The sequence below is a fragment of the Oryctolagus cuniculus genome, chromosome 10 (assembly GCF_964237555.1).
Source record: "Oryctolagus cuniculus chromosome 10, mOryCun1.1, whole genome shotgun sequence".
NCBI lineage: Eukaryota > Metazoa > Chordata > Mammalia > Lagomorpha > Leporidae > Oryctolagus > Oryctolagus cuniculus.
The window spans coordinates 34,920,053-34,932,449 of NC_091441.1; positions in this window are offsets into that span (position 1 = coordinate 34,920,053).

Genomic DNA, 12,397 nt, shown 5'->3' on the forward strand with positions numbered 1-12,397 from the left:
AAAACTATATACTAAACTCTTTTATGAACATACATGCAAAAATTCTCAACAAAATAATGCAAATCAAGTCCAACAACACATCAAAAAATCATGTATCATTATCCATTGGTTTTTACCCCAAGGATGTAAGATGGTTCAACATCAGTAACATTTTTGTATACTAATCACACTCACTCAGGAACAAAGTAAGAGCAATATCAACATGGATCAAAGACTTAAATCTACGACCTGACACCATCAAATAATTAGAGAGCATTGGAAAAACCCTGCAAGATATAGGTACTGGCAATGACTTCTTGGAAAACACCCCAGAAGACAGGCAGTCAAAGCCAAAATTAACATTTGGGATTGCATCAAATTGAGAAGTTTCTGTACTGCAAAAGAAACAGTCAGGAAAGTGAAGAGACAACCGACAGAATGGGAAAATATATTTGCAAACTATGCAACTGATAAAGGGTTGATAACCAGAATCTACAAAGAAATCAAGAAACTCCACAGATCAAAACAAACAACCCACTTAAGACATGGGCCAAGGACCTCAATAGACATTTTACAAAAGAGGAAATCCAAATGGCCAACAGACACATGAAAAAATGTTCCAGATCACTAGCAATCAGGGAAATGCAAATCAAAACCACAATGAGGTTTCACCTCACCCCAGTTAGAATGGCTCACATGCAGAAATCTACCAACAACAGATGCTGGCGAGGATGTGGGGAAAAAGGGACACTAACCCACTGTTGGTGGGAATGCAAACTGGTCAAGCCACTATGGAAGTCAGTCTGGAGATTCCTCAGAAACCTCAGTATAACCCTACCATTCAACCCAGCCATCCCACTCCTTGGAATTTACCCAAAGGAAATGAAATTGGCAAACAAAAAAGCAGTCTGCACATTAATGTTTATGGCAGCTCAATTCACAATAGCTAAGACCTGGAACCAACCCAAATGCCTATCAACAGTAGACTGGATAAAGAAATTATGGGACATGTACTCCATAGAATACTATACAGCAGTCAAAAACAACGAAACCCAGTCATTTGCAACAAGATGGAGGAATTTGGAAAACATCATGCTGAGTGAATTAAGCCAGTCCCAAAGGGACAAATATCATATGTTCTCCCTGATCGACAACAACTAACTGAGCACCAAAGGGGAAACTTGTTGAAATGAAATGGACACTATGAAAAACAGTGACTTGATAAGCTCTTGTCCTGACGGTTGATGTACAATGTAATATTTTATCCATTTTAGTATTTTTTTTTGTTCTAGTACCATTGGTTGAACTCTGTAATTAACACACAATTATTCTTAGGTGTTTAAATTTTAACTGAAAAGTGATCCCTGTTAGGAATTTAGAAAACATTATGCTGAGTGAAATAAGCCAATCCCAAAGGGACAAATACCACTTGTTCTCCTTGATAGGTGACAACTAACTGAGCACCAAAAAGGAAACCTGTTAAAGTGAAATGAACACTATGCGAAACGGTGACTTGATCAGCCCTCACTCTGACTGTTGATGAGCAAATTAATATGTTATCCCTCTTAGTATTTTTTTGTTTGTTCTACTTAATACTTTTGATTGAATACTGTAATCAATACACAATTCTTCTTAAGTGCTGAAACTTAACTGAAAAGTGATCACTGTTAAATATAAGAGTGGGAATAAGAGAGGGAAGAGATGTGCAATTCGGGACATGCTCAAGCTGACTTACCTCAAACGGTAGAGTTAGAAACATACCAGGGGATTCCAATTCAATCCCATCAAGGTGGTATGTACCAATGCCATCTCACTAGTCCCAGTGATCAATTTCTGTTCACAATTGATCGTAATGATAGGACTAAGAACCAAAGGGATCACATAAACAAGACTAGTGTCTGCAAATACTAGCTGATAGAATAAAAAAGGGAAAGAACAATCCAACATGGGAAGTGAGATACACAGCAGACCCATAGAATGGCAGATGTCCTAAACAGCACTCTGGCCTCAGAATCAGCCCTTAAGGCATGCGGATCTGGCCTAAAAGCCCATGAGAGTATTTCAGGCATGGAAAGCCAAGACACTCTGGGGGGGGGGGGGGAACCTAAATGAAAGATCTCCGTGAGTGAGATCCCAGTGGACAGAACGGGTCATCAAAGTAGGAGGTACCTTTCTCTGAAGGGAGGAGAGAACTTCCACTTTGACCATGGCCTTGTCTAAAAATTATCAGAGTCAGTGAACTCAGGGGGCTTCCATAGCCTTGGCAGCTCATGACAAGTGCCTAGGGTGATTACTGATGCCATAAACCAGAGTGTCAATTTGTTAAGTCAACAACAGGAGTCACTGTGCACTTACTCCTCATGTAGGATCTTTGTCCTTAGTGTGCTGTACATTGAGATTTAATGCTATAACTAGTACTCAAACAGTATTTTTCACTTTATATTTCTGTGTGGGAGCAAACTGTTGAAATCTTTACTTAGTATATGCTAAACTGATCTTCTGTATATAAAGAGAATCGAAAATGAATCTTGATGTGAATGGAAGGGGAGAGGGAGTGGGTAAGGGGATGGTTGTGGGTTGGAGGGACGTTATGGGGGGAAGCCATTGTAATCCATAAGCTGTACTTTGGAAATTTATATTCATTAAATAAAAGTTAAAAAAAAAGTAAGAGCAATATCAATCGTAATAGGAACAAAAAGAAATAAAATACCTTGGAATAAATGTAACCAAATATGTGAAAGATCTCTTCAATGAAAATTACAAAACATTGATGAAAGAAATTGAAGACAAGCTCAAAACTATTTTCCAAAGTAAAGTTGTTGTTTTCCCCTCAGGAGAACTTGTGTTCAAAACCCTCGGGATTTCAAGTATAATTTCCCACTTAACTTGTGTTAGCATCCATACAGCAGCTTGGTAAATGATCTGCCTTGGTAAAGGTTATTGTGGATAGGGATCTGAATTCTGGGGAAGGTATTAATGTATTTGAGGTTGTATGCAGGAAACTTGCCTTATGTTAGGCAGAATGAATAATGAAAGGTGCAAAATAAAGGCTTAGAAGCTACTATTGCTCCTTCTTATAAAATTTTAGACCACAGACACTCTCCAAATAGAAGTGAGCAAGTCTTTGAAGATCAAAGAAATGAAAACACAAGTGAAGACTAATCTCTGCCAAATTATTCAATTGTGACTACTTCTTCACACAAAGCACCACTCTTCAAAAAACCACTCTTCATCTGAGAACAATAGGAATTTGACAAACTCGGCAACCTTCTAAACCAAAGACTTGCTGATACAGAGGTTCCTTTGGTGTTATAAAACACATGAAATGAGGAATTATTCTTGGTTGGAGATTTGAGTGTTAAAAATTAACTTCTTATATTTACCACCAAATGTAACATAGAAACAACAGAACATACTTCACTTTGGCTAATGGATGGCACTTTCAAAATTTTTCTTCATGTTTTTTATCAAACACATATAATTTATGCCCCTGTTAGATTCAAAAATTGTATTACTTACTGACTTTATATACAAGTGAAACATTTCATAAACTTTTTACTTGAAAATCTGGTAGACTTTACAAGAGAAAATTAATTTCAATTGAATCCCCAAACCATAATGATAGGTTTTAATTAGATGCATTCAAGGCCTTCTAAAAGTGATTTTCAAGGCATTATCAATAGGGTTTCTTTCTTCCATTCTGTTCAATACTTTGGGCAGAAAATTGTTTGCATGATATGGGGATGATGAAACTTCAGTTTAAAAAATGTGTAATTTATCTGTATTGGCATCTCTTCTAGCTTATGAAATTCCCAACATTAAAGCCACATTTGCCTGAAGAAGCTGGTGAAGTTACAAACTGATTCAAAAATAATTATGTGCTAGGTAAGATAAGATATACAACAATGTTGATGTTTGATCTGCTGTGTTGTTTCTGTGAATGTATGATCTGTATATGAGTGCACATGGAATAGATTTTTGCATAGCTAAAACAACGGAGAAGCCTAGCACAGAAGACAGGAAATAATAATGTTGCTATACATTGAATCATGAAGAATTTCAAAATGATCATGGCCATGTAGAAAATGAGTATGAATGTACCCTCTAAAGAGTCTTAGGACCTAAAAGAAGAACAACAAAACCGCCATTTATAATGATCTATAACTTCCAAACGTAATTAATGATTTTGAAATTTGCAGAGCTTCTACCATCATGCAATCATTCATATTCCATCCCTGTAATACATTTTTTTTAACTTTTATTTAATGAATATAAATTTCCATAGTACGGCTTATGGATTACAATGGCTTCCCCACCATAAAGTCCCTCCCACCCACAACCCTCCCCTTTCCCATTCCCTCTCCCCTTCCATTCACATGAGGATTCATTTTCAATTCTCTTTATATACAGAACATCAGTTTAGCATACATTAAGTAAAGATTTCAACAGTTTGCTCCCACACAGAAACATAAAGTGAAAAATAGATGATTTTTTAAATGATGATGAAATCAGATCAGACCTATTGTCATGTTTAATCCCAGCGAGAGTCAAGTTGGGAATTGCTAATTTCTTCTTTTTTTTTTTTTTAACAGAAGATCAGTTTAGTATACATTAAGTAAAGATTTCAACAGTTTGCACCCCCATAGAAACACAAAGTGAAATATAGTGTTTGAGTACTCGTTATATCATTAAGCCTCAATGTACAGCACATTAAGGACAGAGATCCTACATAAGGAGTAAGTGCACAGTGACTCCTGTTGTTGACTTTACAAATTGACACTCCTGTTTATGACATCAGTAATCTCCCTATGCACCAGTCATGAGTTTCCAAGGCTATGGAAGCCCCTTGAGTTCTCCGACTCTTATCTTGTTTAGACAAGGTCATAGTCAAAGTGGAGGTTCTCTCCTCCCTTTAGAGAAAGGTACCTCCTTCTTTGAAGACCTGTTTTTTCCACTGGGATCTCACTCACAGAGATCTTTCATTTAGGTTTGTGGTTGTTTTTTTTTTTTTGTTTTGTTTTGTTTTTTTTTTTTTTGTTTTGTTTTGTTTTGTTTTGTTTTTGCCAGAGTGGCTTGGCTTTGGGATTGTTTTTAAATTTCTAGTTACTTTTCTCCTACTTTAAATTGCCAGCATTATTTTTTTTTTGCAATTTGCTATCCTATTTATTTTTAGCTTTGTATCGTTTCCAATACTGGAGGCACAGATGCTTACACTTTTTTCCCTGCATTTGACTCCATGAAAGTGCACTCTCCCAACACTAACTTTATGCATAAACAATATGTGTATTCATAAAAACATTGAAACGTCCTCCATAAATGAAGATATATTCTTTTTGTATGCCTGCATTTGTGAAATATAAACTTTTGGAGAGCTAATTCTTTGGATAATTGCATATGTGGTTAGTGATCCATCACAATTTTAGATTAACCTTGTCAAACACTTAGGTTGTCTGCCACAGTATTTCAGATGATTGCATTTATAAAGTCAGGTACACACAATTACCAAACATAATGATACATATTTATATATTTCACTTTTTGACCTGTTTTTATGCATGTTGTCTATCTGCTGACAATTGTTATATACACTATTGTTAGTATACCTGAACATTTATGACATCAAATATATGCTATTATTACCTATTTTTGTGTAAAATTGCCTAAGAAGTGTTCTTTTCTTTTTTTAAGATTTATTTTATTTATTTGAAAGCCAAAGCTACAGAGAGAGAAGAGGGAGAGACAGAGTCTTCCATCCACTGGTTCACTCTCCAAAGGGATACAACCACCAGGGCTGGGCCAGACCCAAGCCAGGAGCTTCTTCTGGGTCTCCCACATGGGTGCAGGAGGCCAAGACTTGGGCCATTCTCTGGTGCTTTCCCAGGCACATCAGCAGAGAGCTGGATTGAAATTGGAGCATCCAGGAAATGAACTAGCGCCCATATGGGATGTCAATGATGCAGGCAGCGGCTTTTATCTACTGTGCCACAGTGCCGACCCCTCTGTTTTGTTCTTATATGTTTCTCAAATAAATTCTTTTGAAAATGTAAATAAATGTTTTTAAAATAATTTTTACTGCTTTTACAATAATTATGTTTTTAGGATTTTTTTTAAAAAATATTTATTTATTTGAAAGGCAGGATTATACAGAGAGATGGAGAGACAGAGAGAGAGATCTTCCATCTCACTCCCCAGATAGCTGCAACCGTCAGACGTGGGCCATAACAAAGTCAGGTATCTAGAATTTCAACAGGGTCTGCTACATGGGTAGCAGGGGTGCAAGCACTGGGGCCATATTTCACTGCTTTCCCAATGCATTAGCAGGCAACTGGATAGAGATGTTAGCATTAGAGGTGATGGCTGTGCCACAACACAGCCCCATAGTTTTTAAGATTTTCATCTTACAGAATTTTTAACTTTTGAGATTTCAACATTCAGTTTTATGACATTTGTAATTGTGTCCTTTTGTACTCTAACCCATATCTCTCATATCATATATCACCCAACAACTTCATTCAGATGGCAAACACATATGTGTATTTCAAAATTATTTAGGAGAACCTTACTTTTTGATTATCTGGCCCTACAACATGAAGTCATGAATTTGAAAGACCACATGTTGTCCTGATACTTATGTAATGAAGAAGATTCCTGAGGACAAAATCAGGCACATACCCATTGTCACAGCCCAAGTCAAGAAGGTTATGGTGCACTAGTATTCTAGTCCCAGTTGGGGCACCGGATTCTGTCCCGGTTGCTCCTCTTCCAGTCCAGCTCTCTGCTGTGGCCCGGGGAAAGCAGTGGAGGATGGCCCAAGTGCTTGGGCCTTGTACCCGCATACGAAACCAGGAGGAAGCACCTGGCTCCTGGCTTCGGATTGGCGCAGCGCACAGGCTGAAGCAGCCATTTGGGGTGTGAACCAATGGAAGGAAGACCTTTCTCTCTGTCTCCAAAAAAAATTATACAAATTTATTAAAAAAAAAGAAAGCACAGTCATTCAAATAGTTCTTAAAGCCTCTAAAACTTCCCTCAACCAAGGTATTTTGTTACACTAAGTTAAAATGAGTATCATCTAAGCCTTCATGCAGGAAGGTCTGGATATTTTGAAATGATGAACCAGTCACACATAATTCACTTATTCTAAATCCCAGGCCCTCCTATCACTTTGGATTCCTTTCTTTACATTAAACTAAAGCAGTTCTGTTACTTCATTTAAATAACCTCCTATTTATTTCAGTTTTAGTAATATGTGTAATTATTAAGTTCACTCCAAGCTGTTTGGCCTAGTTTGACCTAGCTCACTAAATCCAAAATTCCTTGTACCTATGCCAAATTCACAATATTGGGTAGTGTAGTAGGGCAGAAGAGACTTAAGCATCCTGTTTTGTACAATGCCTTGTTGTACTTAACATTCTGTTATTACAATGTCTTCAAACTTTACACCATCAGCCTTATCTGACAGACTGCTTTTGCTGCTCTAGGAGGGAAGTTGGAGTTATTCAGAATCTACTAATGTCCCAAGTTCAAGTCTGCCAGATCCAGTTATTTACCAAGTAATGCCTTCCATTTTTGCCTGAGAGACCTGGTGAAGCTATAAATCTAAGCTATGTTATAATTCTGCCACCTACATGACCAGATCCTGTGGCTGCTTTTGTCCACATCAGCCCTAGAGCTAGAGGAGACTGTATTAGGTAAGTCACAGAAACTCCTTGATTCTAATTGAGTCCAATTAGAGTCACTTTTCTCTTTAAGCTCTTCAATTTTGTTAGGAGTAGTCCATTTTCCCATTGTAACTATGCTGACTATAATGTTCAATTGCAGGATTCTTTCAGTCTGTCAAAAGAATTCTTTCATTTCTGGTGGCCACAAGCAAAAGTTTAGGTAAAGCAGTTTTCACTGGATGATATGAAATAATAGAAATCCTCACCATTTAAAAGTAACTGGATCCTTTCCAATCCAGATCAGAGAGCTCATCTCAGACTCCCATTTCTTTGTGAATATCCTATCTGCCAGTATTCTTGTCACAGTTCTTTTGTGGGTGAATGTTCTCAGTTGCAAATAACAGAATCTATTCTTAGCTTAACTAAATCAAAAATAGACATTCATCCACACCACTAAGGGAACCCTGCAAAATTGTTTTTAGGAGGCTAGCATCACTCTGATACCAAATGTGAACAAAGGTGGTCAAATGGAAATCCCACTGACAGTGCCATTTACTGCTTAACACCCAGAAAAATGAGAATCTTAATTAACTATGGTGCTAAACACCAGAATGACTGAATTGCTGCTACTTGGGTATTGATGATTGAGAAGGAAGTGCTCCCATGAATATACTTTCCACAAACCTGTACATGTCTGTGTTCTTATGTTTCATACACTTTTCAAAGTACATTCAGGTACATTTGAATGACTGAGTTGGATCACAGCAATCACCTGAGCTCAGGGAATCTGGTACAAGATGAGACTGAGCGGTATTATTATGGAACCAGTCTTCAAATTCTGTCACAGTTCAGTTTTTCTAAATGTAATGGCTTTGATCTACACTACAGTTTGGAGACAAAACTACTTACTACTTGACTCCTGAATATTAGATTTGCCATGGCTGCTATTTTCCTCTGAATAGAAGAAAAATCTCCAAAGGAAAATTTTTATGTATAAAATAAAACTTGTTTTCTATGTGTAAAATAAAACTTGTTTTACTTTATTTATCTCTAGTAGCCAAAGTGAAATTCTTAATAGAATGTTAAATATCTTCAAGCTCAGTCCCTACTTTCATGGAGTTCCAGTCAAACAAAGAAAAAGGCACATTAGTAAATAATGAGAAAATACTCTATAAGTACTGTGTACATGTAAATATTATGTTGAAAAAATAATGATAAAATCTAGAAGAGACTGAACATATACAAAGGTTTGTAGAAGTACACTACAATATTTTCATGTGTTTTATCATAACATCATCACTTAATTGGACCCTTAAAGTTTCAACATCTTGTAATCCATAAATATTGTTGTTAAAGAGACCTTACTTTCACTTCTCAAATCATATAAGGAAAAGGCAGATTTGCTTTTTTAAAATCTTTTTTACATTTATATAAAAGGAAGGCAGATTTCCTTTACCTTTTTAAAAGTGCTAGCTCCAAAAATAAATAGTAAACACGTAAGTAAATAAATAAGTAAATGTGTTATCTTCAGGCCTAGGATTTGAGATTCTCCCCCTGCATACTAAACTAAATGTGATATTCTCGCATAGCTTTATGCCAGCTCCTCTTTCTGAGCCTGGGAATCCACAAATTGAGAATATTCCTTATAGTATTCTATAAATTTATTTTTTTAAAAAAATGTATGTTTTCTAGAAATGGTTTTATTTTTAAAAGTTTGAACCTGATGACGTGGGGGAAATATCTGATTAGTTCGAAATCATTTCCTTTTACCATCCTAAAATTTGATTGTTGCCCAAATAAAACAGGGTAACTTTACCACACACTTGACACTATACCTGTTGTAAAGTATAACACCTTAAGCATTTCTACAAAACTGTATCCAGGCAGTCAAATTAGAATCAGTTCTTTCAAAGTAGTGAGCAAGAATACTAGAAATTCAAAGGAGTTGTAGCCATATCTCCTTTTAATTATCCTAAAACATCTTTCTAAAATTAAAATTTGCTTTTATTTATTTGTGTATTTGAGGGGAGTGCCCCTATTCATTAATTCTCTTCCCAAATGCTTACAAGAAACCAGGAGCCAGAAACTCAATCCAGGTTCCCCACATGAGTAGAAGGGACTCGAGCACTTGAGCCATCACCTGCTGCCTCAAAGGGCGTGCACTAGCATGAAGCTGGGATGTGTAGCAGAACCGAAACCCAAACCCAGGCACAGTGACATGAAATGCAGATACCGCAACCAGCTTCTTAACAATGGCATCAAATATCCATCCATGAGAAAGACCTCTGCTTCTCTCACATGGACTGACATACACTAAGGAAGTTCACTAGGGCTCCCACATTTACTGTCACCCTCATTTGCTCACTGATTTCCCTGTGCACCACAGAAGAAAAAATAAGACTTCAAGGTACCAGATGAAATCATCTTCCCTAACTTCTCCAACCCAATGAAGAAACCACATTTCTAAGTTGACTGAGCTGACTAAGAGTGGGCTCAGCACAGCCACCCTAAGATAATTTATTTTAATACACATGATGTCCTCAAATGCAGCTGGCACTCTTGATCGGTTATCAGCATTGTTTTCTTTATCCCAGGGGAGGAAATGGGTCAGCCAGGCTGGATGTAAGCCTGCCAACAATTTGATTTATGGGTCCCATGTCTTAGTTTCTTTCCCAAAACATTAAACAAACAGGCTTTCATTCAATCATTACAGTTTTATTCCTTCGAGGTCTAGGGCTTTTAATCCTCAAGACATTGATTAAATCCCTGTTAGTAGTCATATGGTGTGTTATTACCAGTATTCTTTGTAGAAATTTCTAAGACCAGGCAATCAGACAGAGATCTGAGACAGTAAGGAATTAGGATAGAAAAATAGGCAAAATCTAAGTTTTGCTGCTGTCACAATTTCTCCAAGGGATGCCTTTAGTAACACGGCATATCAACAGTCCTCTGGAGTCTACTAGGTGCAAAGAATATTTATTTGAAGTAGACTGGCCTCATTTACAAGCACTTTAAAGCAATAGAACAGGAATAAGAAGATCAATTTCTCCCACTGGAGAATGAATCTCATGACCTTGGGTTAGGACAGTTCTCTCCAAACAGGCATCCCACACTTTGATGAAGACAGCCAGAGCCAAAACAATGTGTTTACTATTGCCCACACTGTGAGTGGAAACACCTCTCCATTTTATACCCAATTTCAAAGCTTAAAATCTTTTTCTAAGAATGACCTTTGAGGATTTTCACCCTGTATGCTAGCCTTTTTTAAATCCATAATAAAAGCCTGTCAGATACTGTGCGACAGTCTAATATATTACCCCAGTGTTGGGATCAATCACAGTCCAGGGCCTGAAATTCAATATATCTTGTCGAAAGGATGCAAAATTTTCAGAATACATTATGGTGAAGTTTGCAAATCCCACAGACATAAATTAGGAAATCTACTTGATATACTTGCATGTCATTGAGTTGTTGCTGGGCACCTTGCTGAGTATGAAGACTGAGCAGGGCTGCTTCTGAGGCAGCAGAACAGGTAGCTTCACAGGCATGCACTTCTCCACCCCACAGTGCTTTAGCATTACTGAACCTTGACTCCCTCACACTGTATAAGCCCTGATGACCGTGCACGTGCTATTTCTTCAATAAGAGGAGGGAGGATGATAAAAGATAGAAAATGAAAATATGGTCAGAGAATAATATGCATTTTTATTTCAATTAGAAAACTCATGGAAGAAAAATGTTTTTGTCTGGGAATTTTTATCTTGTTCATATTACAATAATAGCATAGCCACTGCTCTTGCTTCTGATGGAGTTTGATGACCCAGGAACCACTTTCTCAGACATTCCCCACTGCTAATTTGTTCAGAGCCTGTGCTTATATAAACCTCACTGAAACAACATTGTCCTCCCTTTGAGTCTAGATTCTCATGCTTCTTTCCTTACTGGCTTTGATGAGTACTCTTGCAAGGTTGCTAATCATTTTCCTAAATCATAAATGACTCTGAAATTAGTGGGTGGTGGAAGAAAAGAAAACAAAGCAAGATCTCACACCCAATGACTTTTGAAATGTATTTGTACCCTTGAAAATACCACCCAACACTGTACTTCTCTGACTTCAACACCCACTCCTTTTTAAATGTCATAGTCATCAATTATTTGGTGTTAATGAAGTCATGGAAATGAAATTATGAATCTCAACAGAGAACAAGCCTCAGTGTCACTGTGTGAGATGATGTGAGATGATTTGGTTGACATGAATGACCCCACACAACAGCTGCTTGCAAATGATTATTTCCTTCCCTTGTTTTTTTTGAAAGTTCAAAGTAGAAACATGATAAACCCTGTAAAGAAGTTACATGCCCCAATGTCTTAAAGCTGATACCAAAGAAGTTTCAAACTAAGGACTATGAAATATGTTGCTATATTTCTGTAGTGTCTAAGGCAGTCATACAAACAAACAGAAAGTCATACATTTGTGCTACATTACTCTAGTATTAATATGAATAAATAAGGCAAAAATATAGATGGAGTAGTGAGGCTCACATCCTTCCTGCAGAGTGAATTATGTCTGAAGGTAAGAACAAAACCAAATTATTGACCAAAAAATGTGATAAAACCACATGCTCTGTGTGTATGTTGAAATACATTTCTTTAATTTACTCAAGTGATCAACAGGACTGTAGTAAGCACTCATCAAAATATAAACCTCTTATCAACAACCATAGCATTAAGGAAACCCCAAAATACAGTGTCTGAGGTTA